The sequence below is a fragment of the Vulpes lagopus genome, chromosome 1 (assembly GCF_018345385.1).
Source record: "Vulpes lagopus strain Blue_001 chromosome 1, ASM1834538v1, whole genome shotgun sequence".
Classification (NCBI taxonomy): Eukaryota; Metazoa; Chordata; class Mammalia; order Carnivora; family Canidae; genus Vulpes; species Vulpes lagopus.
In genome coordinates, this window is record NC_054824.1 from 78,892,559 (window position 1) to 78,913,467 (window position 20,909).

At 38.9% G+C, this 20,909-nt stretch overlaps 1 protein-coding gene across 3 annotated transcripts in view; it reads left to right on the forward strand.

The window, feature by feature from the left end:
- Positions 1-282: 282 nt before the first annotated feature.
- The window catches only part of KPNA1 (karyopherin subunit alpha 1), a 68,335-nt gene continuing 47,708 nt past the window's right edge, over positions 283-20,909 (forward strand). The window contains exons 1-2 of one of the 3 annotated variants that reach the window (XM_041754891.1): positions 283-454; positions 1,666-1,723. The gene's annotated coding sequence lies outside the window, so the exon portion shown is untranslated. Of the gene's footprint in view, positions 455-1,216; positions 1,345-1,665; positions 1,724-20,909 lie in introns of those variants that run through there. The other 2 variants (XM_041754901.1, XM_041754881.1) reach the window with 2 other exon arrangements.

The following is a 20,909-nucleotide window of genomic DNA, read 5'->3' on the forward strand; positions in this document are numbered from 1 at the left end:
AGGAAGAGCCGCGAAGACAGATTTGCAGACATGACTTTGCAATTCAACCCCAGCACGGTCCCACGGCCACTGCCCCGCGCTCCTCCAACCTCTCTGCCTCTTTACTGTGAATCTCCTCCTCCTCAGCGCGACCTCGCCCATCCCCGACTGTTTACTATTTAGGTTCCTGCTAACCGCGAGGGCTGTGCAGGGAAAGTGCTGGAAAACTACATCTCCCGGCAGCCTCTGCAGCAGGGCCGTCCGCAGGAAGCGCGCAGGCGTGAGGGCCGGCCCCCGCGCGCAAGCGCACTGCGAACGCCCGCTGAGCTGGGTCTCGCTGCTGGGTGCGCGGCGGCGGAGAGCGAGGCCTGCTGAGCCCCGGCGCTGGCCGGCTGCGGGAGCGTGCGCGCGGGAGCGGTACGGCGGGCGGCGAGCGAGCCAGCGGCTCACGCCAGCGTCGGTTGCCTCGAGCCTGGTGAGTGCGGGGCCCCGCGGCTCCGGCCCCTCCCCCTCTCGCCGGCGGCTCCGGCAGCCCGCGGCGGGACCCGGACAGGCCCCGGGGCGAGGGCGAGGGCGAGGGCGAGGGCGGGGGCGGGCGCCGGCCGGGCGCAGCTCGGGTTCCCGGGCCCGGGGGCTCGCGGCGCGTCCGTGCGTCACGTCACGGGCCCGGCTGGTGTGACGGCCGCGCGGCCGGCGGAGCGGGGTGGGGGTGGGGAGCGCTGGTGTGATCGCCATCGGGAACGCCGGTCGGGGCGGGGCGGCGGCGGCGGGGACTGCGGGGCGCCGGGGAGGCAGCGGGGCGGAGAGGAGGCGAGCGCAGCGGGTGGAGATCCTGTGAGCGGCGTCGGGAGGGAGCGTGTCGGCGACTCGCGGGTCGCTGCCAGAGCCGCGCGGGGCGTCGGGAGGCCGCGGGGCGGCGGCGGGGGCGGACGGCTGCGGCCCACGGATGTGGGGGCGCCCGGGGCCTGAGGCGGCCGCGGGGCGTGTGGGGAGGCGAGGCCTGACAACTTGGCCGGCGGCGAGCGCGTGGCGGGGGGGCGGGGGGCGGGGGGCCGCGAGCTGTCCGCTGAGGGGGCCGAGCGCCGGCCGGAGTCGGGGGGAGGTCGCCTCGGGGCGACGTTGTAGGTCGAAGGCAAAGCGTTTCAGGTGCCACTTTTGGGGGGGGCGGGGGGGGCAAATCTCCAGAGCATTTTTCTTTTTTTAAGGTTTAGATTCCCAGCGTGAGCCGTTTTGAAGTCCCATTTTCTAAACCATGCTAATCAATGACAATTGTAACTTTCTCAATCCTTTTCTTTTTTTTTTTTTTTTTCCCCCCCCCTTCAAAAAGCCGTTCCTTCTAAGTCCCCGGGTCTCAGCGCTAGATGAGTAAGTGATTCCCGTCCCCCTCCCCCTCCCTCCTCTCTCGTCGCTTCGAGGCTCATTCTTGACTATTAACTCGTGCTGGGTGTTATGTCATATTTTTGATATGGATCCAGAAGTCCTCCTCCCCCCCCGCCCCCCCCCCCCCCCCCCCCCCCCCCCCGTGAGGAGATGGGATTTTGCACCTTGTCAAAGGGAAGGGATCATGAAGTCTATTGTATTTGTACCGAAATCCTGCATTCTTTGGGGGGGGGGGGGCACCGTGTCTACCTGATTGTAAGACGGAGGACTTGGGAGAAAGCGATGAACATTTGATCTCTTTTCCAGGTATTGCGCCGAATACCTCGGGTGTAGTAAAGCGTGCAGTCCCCACAGTAACTCTGAAGTAGGTGTTGATTTTTTTTTTTTTTTTCCGATTCTACACATGAAACTTTGAAGGCCAGAGAAGTTAAGAACTTAACCTAAAGTCATCCAGCTCTTACTGGATGGAACCTAAGAATTCAAGAGCACTGCCATTTTAAGAATTACTTCTCCAAGAAAAAAAAATTATTTCTCCTTTCCTTCATAGTTCTTCGTTGTGTTTTTTGTTAAAATTTTTTAAAAGATTTTACTTACTTATTTACTTATTTACTTATTTACCTATTTACCTATTTACTTATTTATTTATTTATTTATTTATTTAAGGGAGAGAGAGGCAGAAACACAGGCAGACGAAGAAGCAGGCTCCATTCAGGAAGCCGGATGCGGGACTCGATCCCCGGACCCCAGGATTACGCCCCAGGCCGAAGGCAGGCGCCAAACCGCCTAGCCATCCAGGGATCCCCTGTTTTTTTGTTAAATTTAGTGTTCATTGAGTGAACACTTACTGAGTGTGCGCTCTGAGACCAGGGATGCAGATGTAGCCCGAACACGCTTGACTGTGTCATGGAATCTATAGTGGGGAGGGGAAGACTAACCTAAGGAATACAAACAGGAGCTGCATGGCATTTTATCAGTCGTTGTAATTGAGCAGAAACTGTAATGTACTCTAGTAAATAGCAAAGGGAATTCAAATGGAATCCAGACCTGAGCCTTGAGAAGTTTACAGCCCAGTAGAGAAACAGAACATACATCCTGGAAAAACCTAGAGTAAACTATATGACAAGTAAACACCTCACTTGAAGTCCGTATACTCGCATTTTGTTACTTTAGGCCCTCTTCACAGACCTGTGGTTTAATGTTATAGGCTTTGATTTTTGTCTAGGATTGGAACACGGAGAGAATTTTTTTTTTTCTTTTGAGAATTTTCATGGCCATCCGAGACTCTAATTTACTGGTCCTTATGAATACTTTAGAGGCAAATTCTTTTTAAGACAAATTGATAGACCTTTGGAAAAAAACAAAACAAAAAAACAAATGAGGGCTTTCATTAGGTCGTTTGTGTGTGTGTGTTTTTTTTTTTTTTAAGATTTTATTTATTTATTCATAGACACAGAGAGAGAGGCAGAGACACAGGCAGAGGGAGAGGGAGAAGCAGGCTCCATGCAGGGAGCCCGATGCAGGACTCGATCCCGGGTCTCTAGGATCACACCCCAGGCTGCAGGCGGCACCAAACCGCTGCGCCACCGGAGCTGCCCAGGTTGTTTGTGTTTTGTAAGCCATCCTGTTGCTCTTTACACTTTGGCTGTCCGGAGGTTCAGACCTGTGTCCAATATTTGTGATTTTCCTTAGCCTCAGCTATGTTATAAACTATACCAGATAAAAAAAAAAAAAAAAAAAAAAAAAAAAAAAAAAAAACTATACCAGATAGATAGCTTGGAATTTCTCTCATTTGTTTCTGGGACTATTTTCTTTGTTTTCTGTTGCTCTCAATTTCGTTTCTACCTTTTTCCCTTATATTTGAGATTAGGGATTCTATCTTTTTAGCGCCATTGTTTTAGCCTATGTTTGCCAAATTAGTGATTATCTTGGTTTATGATGTTTGTGTTTTTAAGTCTGTCAGATTGTTTTTAGAAGCACATATGAATACTTTGTATAATATCAATTAAGACTTTGGACCATACAAGTAAAAGTGACTGACCTAGTGATAAAGGTAATTCCCTTTTACCCAAAGTCTTTGTTTTAAGATCACCATACTCTGCAGGTATTGTGAATTCAGCCATAATAATGGAAGAAAATGTTGGAAATGGTAAACAATTCAATTAGCTGATTGGGGCTGATTTCGCTCTGTTCTTGCTGCAGTAAGCAGGAGGTGGCCCTAGGCCAACGGGGGGCCAGATAGGGCCTGCATTAGAAAATTTTGAGGCCCTGAATTGAAAGAGCAGGAATGAAGACTGATAGAACATGCAGTGCTGGCGTGTGTGTGTGTGTGTGTGTGTGTGTGTGTGTGTGTGAGTGAGTGTGTGTGTGTGTGTGTGTTTAAGATGTTAACAACCCCACAAAACACAGATTGAAGTGATAAAATGTTTCTGACCTAGTGTAGTAGATTAATTAGGACAGTTCTTGAAAGCAGGCAATAATCCAGAACGTGGATAATGGGGATAATCTTCTTCACATAACAAGAATAATGCTGCCCTTCATATACAAAGATAAGTCTGCTTACTCATCGTGATTGATTTTCCAGCATGAGGAGGGATATGTGCTGAGTTGTCCATGAGTCTCTGTATTCTGACCAACAAGGCAGCTTGGGGCCAGAGTGGGGGCTTGTAGCTAGGGAACAGAAAGGCAGGAGGGACTAACGTCTGTTGATGGATCAGGCACTACATTAAGTGTTTCTACTTAATTATCCTTGCAAAACCACTTTGAAGAGGTGGTTACATGTACAGGGTGGTTAGGTAACTTGCCCTACTTCACATGATAGGTGATAGAGCTGGAATTCGTACAGGGCTGTTTGTACTATGTTCACATCAACCATTGAAGCTTGATTTTGTCTTGGTTTGCAGTTCAGTCTCCTAAGCAGAACAAACTAGATGTTCTTTTAGCATCATGAAATGATAACTGTGAAGATCTAATTTACTCAAAGCTGAAGAAAGACTAAGTTCCTTGCTCTATAAGCTGTTAAAAAATACAATTTTTAAATTAGAATACTATATATAAAAAACAGTTGTCCTCTGTTCTAGCCTTGCATTTTTAGAGGCTACCCCCCTTTTTTTTTTAAGTAGGCTTCACGCCCAGTGTGGAGCCATATGCAGGGCTTGAACTTGTGACTCTGAGATCAAGACCTGAGCTGAGATCAAGAGTTGGATGCTTAACTGATTGAGCCACCCAAGTGCCCTTACACTCTATTTTTTTAAAGCTGTTTACTCTCATATTAATAATTTGTTTCCATTGCTTTTTCCTGATAGAGCAATTTCAGGCATTATCTATTGACTTTCCTCCATGAATACACACTGCCTCTTGCATCCTCCCAGTATAACTGACATAGTTCTTTATTAAGTCAGTATTCAGAGTGTAAAGTATTATAACTGTGTTAATATTCAGAGCCGAACCATGTAGTATATTATGATGTCATTTCTTATGTTAACCGCTTTGTTTTTTTCCTCAGGATTTAATAATACCTCTCTCCCCACCTCCCTTCGTTTCCTGAGATAGCTGTTCTGGAACTCCCTGTCCTTTTAATGCAATCTGGACTGGTTACTTTCTAGACCTACTTGGTACCTTTATTCTGGAACTTCTATGTCACTCTTTAAATTCTCTTTGCCTCTCTCCTTTGTTGGGTCTCCTGTTTCCCATATTTTCTTAGCCTCCTGAGCAAGGATACCTGGGAAGTAAAAACTTTTTGAGATTGTGCATGATTGAAATAAATCTCTATTCTGTTTTAACATTTTATCAATAATTTGGCTGGGTATAAAATTGTAGGCTTAAAAAAGTGTGGAAGTTGTAGCTTGTTTTCTTACATTCCATTGTTGCTGTTGATGTCCAAAACCATTCTGATTCTTCTTTGTTTGTGACCCTCCCATCTTCCCCCCTGTCTCTAGAAACTTTTCAGTTATTATTTTTAACCCCTGAAATTTCATGATAATATACCTATCTAGGGTTTGGTGTGTGTTTGTTTTGTTTTGTTTTGCTTTTAATGGCATTCCATGGATGCTTACAAGCTGGAAACGTGCATTCTTTAGTTCTGGGAAAAATTTTCTAAAATTATATTTTGGACCTTAGGTTAAAAGAGTTTTGAAGTTAACTATGCTTCTCAGTTCTTGATGCACTATCATCAGACTATATAGGGTTCTTTAAATTTTCCTTTCATTTCTGAGCCCTATTTCCCCATTTTTAGCAGGTATCCACTACATTGTGATTGATGTATTTCTTGATTATATATGAAACATTGAATCATTGTGAATAGTGGTATGTGTGTATGTATTTAGTTTATTATAGATGTTTATCTGTTTCTTGCTTTTTTTTTTTTTTAGATTGTTTTGGAGACATTTCTGTTTTGTTTTGTGCACATATAGTTGTGTATAATGTAATCCCATAATACACATCTATCTACCACATTTTTTTTTCTTTCCCAGCTGAGTTGCCTTTATGGCATCACAAATGCACTGTGGTAAATATACTATTACTTTTACCTTATTATGGACTTGTGTGAGAAATTCTCTGGGATATATACCTAGGAGTGGGACTCCTGGGCATAGAATCAGAGAACTAGTTTGTGTGCCTACTAGAACTACAGAAGGGTTCTTGTTTGCCCATATCTTTGTCAGTACTTGGTTTTATTCAGCTTTCTAATATTTTGCCAGTCTGATGGGTATAAAGTGGTATCTCATTGTTTCAGTTTACAATCTCTGATTACAATGAGTTTGAGCGTCTCTTGGATCCATTCAGGTTTTCCCTTTTGAAGATTGTTTTGCCCTTAGTTTTTCTTTTCTTTGGGTTGCTGTCTTTTTGGTTTGCAGAAAGAAGTTCCTTGTGGAGGTTAAATTTGAATGTTGATTTTAGGTTTGGAGAATATCTTTTCTAAGCCTGTTGTCTTTCTCTTAATTTTGTCCGTAGTGTCTTTCATTGAATGGGTATTCTATGTTTGATGCCTTGCTTGATAATCTCTTCCTCATCAACTTTTTTGTTCTCTGTTGCAATTTGTATTACTTGGGTATTGGAATTCATAGGTGGTTCTTTTAATTTTCTTTCATTTTCCCACTCATTTTCCATCTCTTAGTCTTTTTTGTTCTGCTTCCTAAGAAATTTCCTCAGTGGTATCTTCCAACCTTTTGAGTTTTTAATTTCTATCACATTTTAAGTTTCTTAGAGCTCATTTTATGGTATAGTATCTTTATTTATGTTTTTCAGACACTATAATCCTTCTGAAGATGTTAATAGTTTTTTTGTTTCCTAACCCCCCCCCCCCCCCCCGTTTCTTCTAAGTTCCTTTTTTTTTTTTTGTTTCTTTTTGCTGTCTTTTTTCTATAGTGGCTTTCCCCAGCTATAACCTTATATGGCTGTCCATTCATATTTAAGAGTGAAGTGCCAAAAACTGAATTGAAAAGTCTATAGTTGTGGCTTGTTAAAGGTGACCATTTATGGGAAGAGGGGACACTCATAGGTCTTTTCTCTTGGGCTGGTCAGTTTCCTTGGGAAAGAGCCTCCAGTCTCTTGTGGGGAGGGTATGTACACTTGGCTGCTATATTTTGAGAACCTATCTCAGAAAAGGAGCTGGGTTCTCACTGTTCATTGTGTTCATGTAATCCGGTTTTCTGTGTGGCATACATTCCTATCATCACTTGTATTGGAGACCTCCATTTTGGAGTCTCTGGTTTGGTTTTTTCAGAGTAAGCCTCTCTACAACTATAGGATTGGAGGAGGGATGATTGCTTGGCTCTGAACAGTGGGGGAGGAAGTCTGGCTGTGATGACTGTTTTGTAGACTTTCAGCTAACCTTGTAGTTTTTTCCCCTCAACCTTCAGAGATGCCTGTGAAGCCTCCTGCTTGTGGGCAGTGTGAATCAGCTTCTTTGCAGGTTTTAGAGTTATCCACTTTGCTAGTTTAATGTCGTTTGACCATCTGTTTTACAGCTTCTAACAAGGTTTTGACATATCATATGTGATTCTCTTTTTCCTGTGGTTCATTCCTTTAAAAGAAAAAGGGTTATAATTTTAGTGTTGATTTATCTATCAAAATTACCATTTTATTTCTTTATATACTCTTCTAAATTTGAGTATAGTTGACACACAATATTACATTAGTTCATAAACTATTTTCTGGTCTGTTCATTTGAGGGACTACTGTATGCTCAGTGGTATGCTTAGTATTGAAGATAAAAATTAAAATTTCTGAGGGGGCCCTGACCAGCTTGGTTGGTGGAATGTTTGACTTTTGATTTTGGGGTTGTGGGTTCAAGCCCCATTTTGGTATAGGGATTACTTAAAAATAAAATCCTAAAAAAATTAAAAGTTCTGAGCTTTGAGTTGTTAATTTGTTTTGGGAAGAAAGGTACATCCTGTACGTGCAGTTTCTTAATTTGAAATGTGAAAACCTTCATAAGTGTACATGTGATAGATACATTACAGTACTTATTAATTTCAGTAATGAATATGAATTGGATTAAGGCAAGTTTCCAGTTTTTCTTTTTTATTTTTTTTTTATTTTTTTATTTTTTTATTTTATTTATTTATTTATTTTTTTATTTATTTATGATAGTCACAGAGAGAGAGAGAGAGAGAGGGAGAGACACAGGCGGAGGGAGAAGCAGGCTCCATGCACCGGGAGCCTGATGTGGGATTCGATCCCGGGTCTCCAGGATCGCGCCCTGGGCCAAAGGCAGGCGCCAAACCACTGCGCCACCCAGGGATCCCCCAGTTTTTCTTTTTTAATATGAAGGAACTCTACACCATTTTTGGGAAAGATTTAACAACAATAAAAAATTCAAGGGGCCCCTGGGTGGCTCAGGTGGTGGGAGGATGGGACTCTTGATTTTGGCTCAGGTTCTCATCTTTCAGGGTCATATGATTGAGCCCTGCTTTGGGCTCTGCGCCAGGGAGTCTGCGCCCTCCGAGATTTTTTACCTCCCCGTCCCCCCCCTCCCCCCGCGCATGTGCCTGCGCTGTTGCACCCGCACAGTGCTCTCTCTCTTGTAAAACATTTTTATTTGAGAGAGAGAGAACATGAATGGAGGGAGAAGGAAAAGCAGACTCACTGCTGAGCAGGGAGCCCAACACAGCCAGATTCCAGGTCCTGTGATCATGACTTGAACAGAAGGCAGACTCTTAATGGACTGAACCATTCAGGTTCTCTCTCTTAAATAAATAAATTTAAATAAATAAATAAATAAAGAAATAAAGAAAAATTAGAGTTAAAAATAAATTTTAAAAATCCAGCTACATAGAAGGAAAGAGAGGCAGTTTTTCATAAAAATATAAAGTTTTTAATTAGATCCTTGACGAAATAGAAGAGTTGATAAAATTCTAGCTGAAAGTAAAGAAATGCACTGTTTTCAGTATTTTAGGTAGGCTGGGAAGCTTTCTGTGTCTATATGCTTTCAGCTCTACTTTTGAAAGACTTATATAAATAGTATATTCTTATTATAGAAAATTTGGAAGATACAGAAGAATAATACTTTGTTCTTAAAATTTTTGTATACCACTTTAAGCTATGAAATATTTCTAAAGGTATAGAGAATAATATAAGTTGAGTTTTTGTTCCCAACATCCAGATTTTTCATATGTTAGTATTGTTTCTCATTTCTCAGTATATTATAATTTCCATAACTTAAGCCCTCATTTTGGAGTTTTTAGGTTTACAAATTTTCACTGTAACAATCACACTGCAGTGAACAGTCTTATACATACTGCTAATTTTATTTCCTTTGGGTATATTCCGGAAGTGGAATTACTGAATCTTGAGGTATGGGTTTCTTTAGTAAATATTTTCCTTTAAATGTTTAGCTATTGAGAAGGTCTTTGGGGAACATTGTGATCCTGTAGATATTAGAAGCTGAGGTCAGAATTCAGGGTCAAAGGTTATAGTCAGCTTCTCAATGGAAGAAAGTTTAAAGCTGGGACATGAAAAAAAGCAAGGATTTCTATTAGATTTATGGGGTTAGAGCTGTAATATATAACTTAGAGATGAGCACAACAAATCACGTTTGCAGTATTGACTTCTCATAGGAGAGATTTAGGGCAGTATTTTTCAGACTTTGACCCCACTAGAATGTTGTCACTAAAATAATGAGTAGGATATCTTCATTTTTTAAAAAAATGAAAAGAGAGCACACAAGCAGGGGGAGGGGCAGAGGGAGAGAGAGACAGCAGACTCTGCTCAGCAGGGAGCCTGACCAGGGGCACCATCCATCCAGGACCACAAAATCATGACCTGAGCTGAAATCAAGAGTTGGACACTTAACCGACTGTGCCACCAGGTACCCTGAATAGGATATTTTCATTTTCTTTTTTCTCTTTTCTTTTTTCTTTTCTCTTCTCTTCTCTTCCTTCTTTTTAGATTTAACCACTTATTCATGGGAGGCAGAGACGTAGGTAGAAGGAGAAGCAGGCTCCATATGGGGAGCCTGATGCAGGACTCCATCCAATACCTTGCGATCCCAACCTGAGCCAAAGGCAGATGCTCAACCACTGAGCCACCCAGTTGTCCCCTGAGTTAGGGTGTTTTCAATTTTACTTCTCTAATTTTTATTAAAAACTTTTAGAAGGGCCTATCACTTGGTTAGAAGTTGGTAACATGAATAATTAATATTTATAATGAACTGTAAGTTTTTTATATTTAGAATTATTTATGCTTAAATTTACAAATCCATAACTTATTTTGTAGTCATACTTTCTCATGGTTTTTGTTTTTTTTTTTTTAATTTTTATTTATTTATGATAGTCACAGAGAGAGAGAGAGGCAGAGACACAGGCAGAGGGAGAAGCAGGCTCCATGCACCGGGAGCCCGACGTGGGATTCGATCCCGGGTCTCCAGGATCGCGCCCTGGGCCAAAGGCAGGCGCTAAACTGCTGCGCCACCCAGGGATCCCGGTTTTGGTTTTTTGATATTAAGTACATACCATACATATTTTCTAATAAAGTTATACTTAATTTATATGGTTAAGTGAACTATATGAATGTTTTATAGTGTTTCACAAAGAATATTTTGAATGTTAAATACTCAGAACTTTTAGTGTGTGTTTGGGATTTACTGACTAAGTGGATTGATTCCACACACTAAATACTTACCATCTTGAATATAATAAAGTATAAAAAGAAAAAAAAATAAAAAATAAATAAAAAAAAATAAAGTATAAAAAGATCTACATTCAGTGTGTTGGGTATAGATTGGTATAGAATGAAGAGAGTATTGAATCAATCAAGACCAAGGGATCTTGTAGAACAAAGAAGTTCAAATCTGATTTAAGATGTGCTAATGATTCATTCTAGGTCCTTAAGCACTGAAGTAATACAGTGAAAAAGGTGTGGAGATAAATCTGAGAGCTATGTGAAGGATGAATTGAAAAGCAGAAAGCTTGATGTTAAGGAAGGGTGGTGGGTTAGAGTTCTTGTATTTATGTGGGTATAGGATTATAAGGACGTGGACTAGACTGGTAGGAGTGAGGATAGACAGGAGCAGATAAAATCAAACACTTTGGAGAGAATAACAAGGAAAATTTGATAATTAAATGGACATGGAGGAGAAAGTGGAAGATTTCATTTTGGAAGAGTGGAATGCTTTTCTGTTGTACCACCGATTTTCCATCTGGTTTTAAATTTTATTGCTTTCCTGGCTTTTTTTCCTTAGAAAACATGGAAAATTAGGCATAATGGCTTTAACTTTAAAGGCTTCTGGTTCCTGAGAGGGTACTTTGAAAAGTTGACAGTAACCTAGGTTTTTTAATTAATTGTCTATGTGATAATATCCTAAAAATATTTTATTGAGATTAGCAGAATTTTTCATGCTATTACTTTGCTATTCCTCTTATAATCCCTCTGTAGATTTTGTTTCACTTCTTTGTTATCAAGGTTCTTTCAGTCCAACTTAAGCCTACATTTCAGCTGTATTTTGCATTATTTTCCAGTAAAGCTTTTGTTCTACTATAGTGTTTTTCAATTGCAGATGCATATCAGAATTTATTTGGGAATCTTTGAAAGAAAAACAACAATACCAGAGACCTAGTATATGCTTCAGACTTATTTTTTTTTTTTAATTTTATTATTTTGTTTTTATTTATGATAGTCACAGAGAGAGAGAGAGAGATGCAGAGACATAGGCAGAGGGAGAAGCAGGCTCCATGCACCGGAGCCCGACGTGGGATTCGATCCCGGGTCTCCAGGATCGCGCCCTGGGCCAAAGGCAGGCGCCAAACCGCTGCGCCACCCAGGGATCCCCTGCTTCAGACTTATTAATCAAATTCTTTGGAAAGGTAGTTGAGGGGTCTGTTTTTCAAAAAGCTCTCCCTTGTGGCAGATATTTAACTCACAGAGAGGGGGAACCAACCAATCTCAATTATCAATATGAGTGAATGAATATTTAAGATCTTTAAATATAGACTTTATTTTTTAGAACAGTTTTAGATACATAACAGAATTGAATGGAAAGTAGAGTTCCCACATACCCCACTACCTTCCCCACCATTAACATTTGCATCAGATTGGTACATTTGTTATAATGTTATAATGCCATACTGGTATATCATTATCATTCCAGAGTCCATAGTTTTCATTAAGTTTACATTCATTCTTCATGTTATACATATATGTGTTTTGATACATGTATGGTGACAGGTATGCAACATTACAGTATCATACAGAGTAGTTTCTAAATGCCCTAAAAATCTTTTCTGCTGTTGTCTTTGTCCCTCCCACCCTACAAACCCCTGGCAACAACCACTGATCTTTTAACTGTTTACATGGTTTTGATTCCAATTATGATTCCTATAATTAGAATCATATCCACCTGTTTTTTCAAAAAGTTCTCAATGTAACAGATATAAAATCCTTGTCCCCCACAAAAGGTAGGGAGGAGGGTATTATATTAACTAATCAATCTCATTTATGGATACTGGAAAAAAAATTTTATGTTTTTTTTTATTTGAAGTATAGCTGACACAATATTGCATTAGTTTCAGGTATACAGCTTAGTGATTCTATAACTCTATACCTGTGCAATGCTTATCACAAGTGTAGCTATTGTCACCTTACAACATTGTTAAAATACTGTTGATTGTATTCCTGAGAAGTTGCTGTACCTTTCATCCCCGTGACTTAGTCATTTCATAATTGGAAGGCCGTATCTCCCACTCCCCTTCACCTCTTTTGCCCATTTCTCCACTCCCCTTCCCCTCTGGCTAACCACCAGTTCTTTATGGGTTGGTTTTGCTTTTTGTTTTGTTTGTTTTTTAGATTCCACATATAAGTGAAATCATACTGTCTTTCTGTGAGTTTTTTCACTTAGTATAATATCCTCTAGGTCCATTCATGTTGTTGTAAGTGGCAAGGTCTCTCTCTCTCTTTTGTTGGCAGAGTAATATTCCATTGTATATATATATATATATACACCACGTCTTCTTTATTCATTCATCTATCAAGGGACACTTAGGTTCCTTCCATATCTTGGCTAGTATAAACAGTGCTGCAATAAACATAGGGGTGCATGTATTTTTTAGAATGAGTGTTTCCATTTCCTTTGGGTAAATACCCAGTAGTGGAATTACTGGATTATTTGGTGATTCTACTTTTAATTTTTTGAGGAACCTCTAAACTGTTTTCTACAGTGGCTGCACCAGTTTGCATTTTCACCAACAGCGCATAAGGGTTCCTTTTTTTTCACATCTTCTCAAGACAACACTTGTTTCTTGTCTTCCTGGTACTAGCTATTATGGCAGGTGTTAGGTAATCTCTCATTGTGATTTTGATTTAGTGGTGTAGACATTTTTAAGAAAATATTAACGTGTGTAGAAATTTTAAAGAAAATGTTAATATAGAGTTTAAAAGGATGAAGCACAATGACTGTTTATTCCAAGAATCATTCAATATTAAGAAATCTATTAATATCTCACCATATTAAAGTAGATAAAGTGGACCATTTTAATAACTGCCAAAAAGTCATTTGATAAAATCCACATATTTCGGGTTTTAAAAACTAGTAAAATAGATATGAATAGCTGGTACTTAGATGTTATTTTTTTTTAAAGTATCTCAAAACAGTACTGCAACACAACTGGAGCTTGTAGATTGCTGGTAGGACTGCATGATGGTACAGCCACTTTGAAAAACTGTTTGACGATCTTATATAGTTAAACATATTCTTACCATATGACCCAACAGTGTCATCCTAGGTTTTTGCCCAAGAAGAATGAAAATACTTGTTCATACAAAACTCATATATGGGGCAGCTCGGTGGCTCAGTGGTTTAGCGCCACCTTCAGCCCAGGGCCTGATCCTGGAGACCCGGGATGGAGTCCCACGTCGGGCTCCCTGCATGGAGCCTGCTTCTCCCTCTGCCTGTGTCTCTGCCTCTCTCTTTCTGTGTCTCTCATGAATAAATAAATAAAATCTTAAAAATCCATATGTGTATGTTTATATAGTGGCCTATTCGTCCTCACCAAAAACTGCAAACAACTCTAACGTCTGTCATCTGGTGAACAGAAAAAATGGATGCATTTCAGCATTAGAAGGAATATGAATTACTGATGGATGAAACAACATTGATGAATCTCAGATTAGTTAATACTGACTGAAAGAAGCAGGTTACATACTGGATAGTTCCATTTATTTTACATTCTGGAAAATGCAAAACTGTAGGGACAGAAAATAAATCATTGAGTGCCTGAGGTTTGGGGACAGAGTGGATTTACTAGAAAAGACCTCAAAGAACTTTTCTTAGTTAAAAAAAAAAATGTTCTCTATTTGTAATGGTGTTTACTTAAATGTTAAGTTTTACTGTGTGTGTAAATTATAAATAATACCTCAGTAAACCTGGCTTAAAAAAAAAATACCCCAGTATCATGTTTAGTAACAAAACACTAGACCTGGATCAAGACCAGAAATGAGATAAAAATGCCTGCTATAACCTTAGTTGCTTAACATTGTAACTTTGTCCTGGAAGTACTAGTCCAATATTTTAAAACAAGAAGTGAGATTTAATACAAGCATTAGAATAGAGGAGGCAAAAGTTAGAATTTTTTAGAGATGTTAAATATCCGGAGTGTCAGCTGAAAGACTTAATTCTTTGGCTGGCTTAAAAAAATTAATATATGTATAGTAATGAGTAATTTTTTCACATATAGACAGTAGCCAGTTAGAATATGATGGAAGAAAATTTCACATCTGTGATTGCAACAAAAAAGATAAGTGGAGGGATCCCTGGGTGGCGCAGCAGTTTAGCGCCTGCCTTTGGCCCAGGGCGCGATCCTGGAGACCTGGGATCGAGTCCCACGTCAGGCTCCCAGTGCATGGAGCCTGGCTTCTCCCTCTGCCTGTGTCTATGCCTCTCTCTCTCTCTCTCTGTGTGTGACTGTCATAAATCAATAAAAATTAAAATAAATCAATAAATCAATCAAATCAATCAAAATTAAAAAAATCAATCAATCAAAATTAAAAAAAAAAAGATAAGTGGAAATATATATTTAATTCTTGACCAGGAAGACAGTATTGTAAAAATGTTGAGTTTCCTTAATCTATGATTAGAATGTTATCTGAATATCCAATGACTATTTTTTTCTTAAGACAAAAAAGATTGGTTTAAGTGTTCTTAAATTTTTTGGCCTGGGAACTTCTTTACACTCTTAACTTATTGAGGACCCCAAGGAACTTTTTATGTTGTTGTTTTATATCTGTTATTCACTGTATTAGAAATTTAAAAACTAAAACTCAGAAATAAATAGCACACATTCTATTAGGCATCATAGTAATGATGTCATCACATCATGAAACTTCTGAAAAACTTTGAGTGAAAGTGAAAAAGCACATGTAACATCTTAGTGTTATGAAAATCGTTTTCATGAAAAACATTTTTTTTTTCACATAGAATATTGTAAGTATGGAAAAGTTTGAATCAATCTTGTGTTAACAGTAATAGTGGTGGGGAACTGATGCATGCATATTCACTGGTGTACTTTGGTGCAGTATTTTAGAGGGTGTTTTGACTATCAAAATTTTAAGTCCACATACTTTAGACCTTTAGGTTCCACTGTTTATTCATGATTGGATATAACTGCAGAATATGTGCAAATACATGAAGGAGAATATTGGTTACAGCATTGTGATAGAAAATTGGAGACAAGCTTAACTGTCAGTGATGTTTAGAGTCTGGTCATTATGGTATAAAAATTACTATATTGAAAATAATTTAACTCTATAGGTATTATATGGAAGATTGTCCAGAATTGAAGCAAACATGCAGAATTGTGTGTATAATTTCCCATCAGTATACTATAAAAACCAAAAGGGTATATGTATACTTGTATAAACAATTTTTGAAAGGATATGCAGAGAACTTGATGGTGGTTACCTTTAGGAGAAGGTACATTTTCATTGATCCTTCCATATTGTTTGGTTTATTTTATTTTATTTTTTCTTTTTTTCTTTTTTTTTGTTTTTGTTCTTTTTTTTTAATGTGAGCCTTTTTATTATTTGAAAGGGAAGACTATTTCAAAGGCACAAGTGTACTATATGGATGATAGAAATTACTAGTTTGAGAGATGAGTCATTTGAGTTCTCAGATACCACAATTTAACAAAAAAGAAAGAAAACAGAAGCACTGGCATTTCTCATGTCTATCTTTTGAAGAGCAGTTGCTCTAATCAGATAGGATTTAACTGCTGTTCTTCATCAGTTGTATTTTCTAATGTTTGTCCTTTAATTTGTACTCTTGTGGGTATTTCTCTTTTAACTTAACTGTTGAAATTCTATTCACAACATAGCTGAAACACCATCTTCTCTATAAAGTTATACCTCATCACTTTAGTCAGAAGAGATCTTTTTTTGAACCTTTAGAGCTATTTATAGCCATTTCTTCATTACACAAATATCAGGTGTGAGCTATATATGGGTTAGACAGAGGGAGTATGCTTTCATCTTACTTCTCTTCACCTTATAAGGTAATATGCCCATTGTGCAATTGAGGAAACCAAGACTCCCAGAACTTTAGTATTTCTATATCATGGTGCTAGGAAGTAAATTTGAAAACAGGGCTTTAAGGCCAGCCTCTTCTCCGGACTTGCTTCTTATGTTACTTTAATAAAAAGAAGCAAGTGGATAATAGTTTTGTATGAACATTTTTTCCTTTTAGATTCTTTTTCATATTTAAAATTTTTTTGCTTTAATTTCAAACTTACAGGCCTTTCAAGAAGTGTACAAAGGTCTCCTTTTTACTCTTCAACCCCATTCCTCAGTCATTCATTTTACCTTTTACTCCATTTGTTTTATCATTTATTTTTTCTCCCTGTATATGTGTATTCCTAACATTGCCTTTCCTTAATTGTGTGCCCTTCCAGCTCCATGTTGAGTACAGGCTTCCAGTTACTGAAGTCTAATTGGTTTTTGGTATTGTTAATCTTTATCCAGGTCTTGCCCTGTTCCTACAGGCTTTCTCCTTTCTTTGACCTAAAGCTTCTGATTCTTGAACTTGGGCCTTCATTTTAGCACTGCCTATTATTATGCTATATTGTGATATTTCAGAGCCAAAATGCTACTTGCTTCAGGAATGCAGCTTTTTTCTCTAGATCATTTCTCAGCAGTGTTAAATGGTCCCTTTAGAATTATTTGCAGATTCTTATCTATATTGCCTCTGCCTTTCAGTCTGATAAAGCTCAATCTAACAAAATACCGCTTGGTGTATATATTAGTCTGCTTGGGCCACCATAAAAAATACAGATTGGGTGTCTTAAACAACAGAAATTCATTTTATCCCAGTTCTGGAGGCTAGAAGTCTGTGATCAAGGTGCCAACAGGGTTGTTTTCTGGTAGGGCTTCTCTTCCTGACATGGGGATGACCATCTTCTCGCTGTAATCTTTTTTTGTGTGTGCATAGGGGGTGGGTTGGAGAAAGAGCTCTCTTGTGTCTCTTCCTCTTCTTGTGAGGACACTAGTCCATACTGGATTAGGACTCCACTCTTATGACCTCATTTAACCTTAATTACCTCCTTAAAGGCCCCGTATCCAAATATAGTCATTATGGAAGTTAGGGCTTCAGTATATAGTTGGTAGAGGGGGAGCACAGTTCAGTCAATAACAGTAGAACATCAGGTTTATAATCAGGAACCTAGGTTCCTATCCTTGCTGTATGTTGTATTAAGTGTCACTTAACCTCTTTTAGCATCCTGAATCCTTAACTGTAAAGAATGAGAATAGTAATTTCTTGCCTTGAATGTTTGTTAAGACATTTAGGTAATGTAGATGTTACAGCATGGCACATTATAAATCAAATGATTCTCATTTGCTTGTGGTAAAATCATCTTAAAAATCACTGTTTTGTGAATTCCAGCCTGACAGCACAGAGTGCTATAGACCCATTCCCTAGTAAAATTGGGGAAAACTTGAAAAACAACTGTTTAAAGTGTCTGGAAATGCTTCTAGGTCATATTAAATGAAGAGCTTCCAATTGGAGGGAAGGTTTTTTTGGGAGGAGCAGGGCATCAGTTTTCTCATCTTACCCCCCGCTGCTTGCTGCTGAGGCTAGGTTCTGGGTTCAGAGAACTGCATTGTGTCCAGTCGCCAGTTGTGGAACAGAGACCCTACCTGAGTGCAGAGCTGCTGGGAACATTGGGGAATAGACTATTTTTTTTCTATTTATAAGAAAGGTGATAAGGTGGTGATTCCATGTCAGAATAGACCAGCTGAGAAAACCTCAGGCTGCTGGAAAACCTCACCCGTAACAAAATACTCTGCTCCTATAGGGTGTATCTTTCAGAGAAGTGTGCTGTCTGTACTCCCGGTTTAAGGGAGAAGATTGAAGATTTAAGGTCAGAGATTTGGTTGGATGGTTAGGGGGAGAAGCAGGTTATAATCTCTTCTTCAGGAAATTGACTTACAAGAGAATCCTGATAAGAATAATAGCTGATTTCTCAGGAGAAACAGTGGAGGCCAGAGGCAGTGTAATAATACAGTCTAAGTACTCAAAGACAAATACAGTCCTCCAAAAATCCTATATATCCAGCAAAGCTATTTTTAAAAATGATAATGAAATGGGATGCCTGGATGGCCCAGTTGGTTAAGCATTTGCCTTTGGCTCAGGTCATTATCTCCGGGTTCTGGGATCAAGCCCTGCATTGGGCTTCCTGCTCACCAGGGAGTCTGCTTCTCTCTCTGTCTCTCTCTGTCTGCCTCGTGCCCTCCCTCCCTTCCTCTGCCGCTCATCCACTGCTCATACTCTCTCTCTCTCAAATCAATAAAATCTTAAAAAAAAAAAAAAGATAATGAAATGAATATTTTCCCAGATAAAGAGGAACTGAGAGTTTATTACTAGCAGACCCACCTTGCAAGAATGCCGAAGCAAGTGATCCCAGATGGCAATTTGAATCTATATGAACAGAGAGTACCAGTAAAGATAATTATGTAATTTTAAAAGAATATAACCACATATTTCTTTTTCCTTTTTAGTCAAAACTGATTTAAAAAGCAGTGTGTGGGGTGTATGGGTGGTGCAGTTCGTTAGGCGTCTGATTCTCAGTTATGCTTAGGTCACAATCACAGGGTCATGAGATGGAGCCATGTATTGGACTTGAGCTCAGTGCGGAGTCCACTTCACATTCTCTCTCTTCCTCGGCTCTTCCCACTTGTGCTCACATGCTCTCTCTAAAATCAGTCAATCTATTTTTTTTAAAGGCAGTTGTGTAAAATAATATGTATACAATGTGTTCTTGGGCCTGTAAGGTATAGAAATTCATATTTGTAATATATCTGTCAGCACATAGGAGGTGATGGAGGCAAAGCTAAGGAAATGACTATAGGTGGTAAAGTCATAATTACAATATGGTGCGTTGGTGGATTTGTAATATTAAATAGAATATGTATCACAATATCATCAAATGGAGGAAAAGGCAATAAAGCGTAACATTTCTCTATCTTCCTGGAAGTTATTAAGCTAGTAGAAGTCTGAAGCTATTAAGTCTGTAGTTAAAATATGTATGGTAAGTCCTTGAGCAGCCACTAGGGGGAAATGCTAAAAAAAAAACAAAAAAACAAAAAAACAGTGAATAGGTCATTAAATTTAAGTGCTTCTTTAGAAAATATTCACTTAATGCAAAAAAGTAAATAGCAAAGAGTAATAAATGAATAAAAAAAAGACATGAGACATAGAACATGAAAAAAGTCACAAATCAAATATATCAATAATAACATTAAACATGAATTGATTAAAGTATATATATAATAAGGCAGAGATTGTCAGGGTATCCAACTATATGCTCTCTATAAGAGGTTTACTTTAAGTTTAAAGATACAAATACATTAAAAGTATAAGGATGGAAAAAGATCTATTATGCAAACAACAACCAAAAGAAGGGAGTGGCTACACGAATATCAGAAAAAAATAGATATTAAAACAAAAAATCTTACTAGAAATACAGAGGGATGAAAGAGTCCGTCTACTAGAAAGATAAAAATTATAAATATATATGTGTCTAATAACAGCACCAAAATACAAGAAACAAAATCTGACAGAAATGAAGAGAAAAATAGACAATTTAGCAATAATGGTTGGGTGACTGCAATATCCCACTTTTAGTAATGCATATAAAACAACCAGGCATAAGATCAACAAAGAAACCACACTATAAACCAACTAGTGCTAATAGGTATCTGTAGAGCAAACCACCACCCAGCAACAATAGAATATATATTCTTCTCAAGTGAATGTGGGACATTTTCAAGGATAAGCCATATGCTAGGCCACAAAACAAATCTTAAAAGGATTGAAATAGTACAAAGGTTGTCCTCTGACCACAGTGGAAAGAAATTAGAAATCACTGACAGAAAGTTGGGAAACTCACAAATATATGGAAATTAACATACTTCTGAATAACCAGTAGGTCAAAAAACAAATGAAAAGAGACATCAGAAAATACTTTGAGATAAATGAAAATGAAGTTACCACCTAAGAAAACTTATGGGATATAGTTAAAGAGTGCTTATAGGGAAACTTTTAGTAATAAATGCTGTTAAAAAGAAGAAAGATCTCAAATCAAGAAGCAATGAAAAACTGGTTCTTTGAAAAGATCAATAAAATTAGCAGACCTTTAGCCAGATTGACATAGAAAAAAAAAGAGGACTTAAATTACTAGAATCAGAAATAAAAGAGAGAACATTACTATTGGGATTACAAAATGGAAAGGATGATAAAGGAATACTATGAACTGTATGCCAATAAGTTAAATAGCTTAGATAAAATGGACATTTAAAAAGATTTATTTTAGCGCACACATGAGATGGAGGGAGGGGCAGTGGGAGAAGGGGAGAGAGAATCTCTAGCATACTCCCCAAGTAAGTGTGGAGCCTGATAACAGGATTCAGTCTCATGAGATTCTAAGATCACGAGATCTTGACCTGAGCCAAAATCAAGTGTCAGATGCCCAACCAACTGAGCCACCAGTTGTCCCTAAATTGGACAGATTTTTAGAAAGATACTGAAATTAACTTACATAGACAAATTGAATAGACTTACAGCAAGTGAA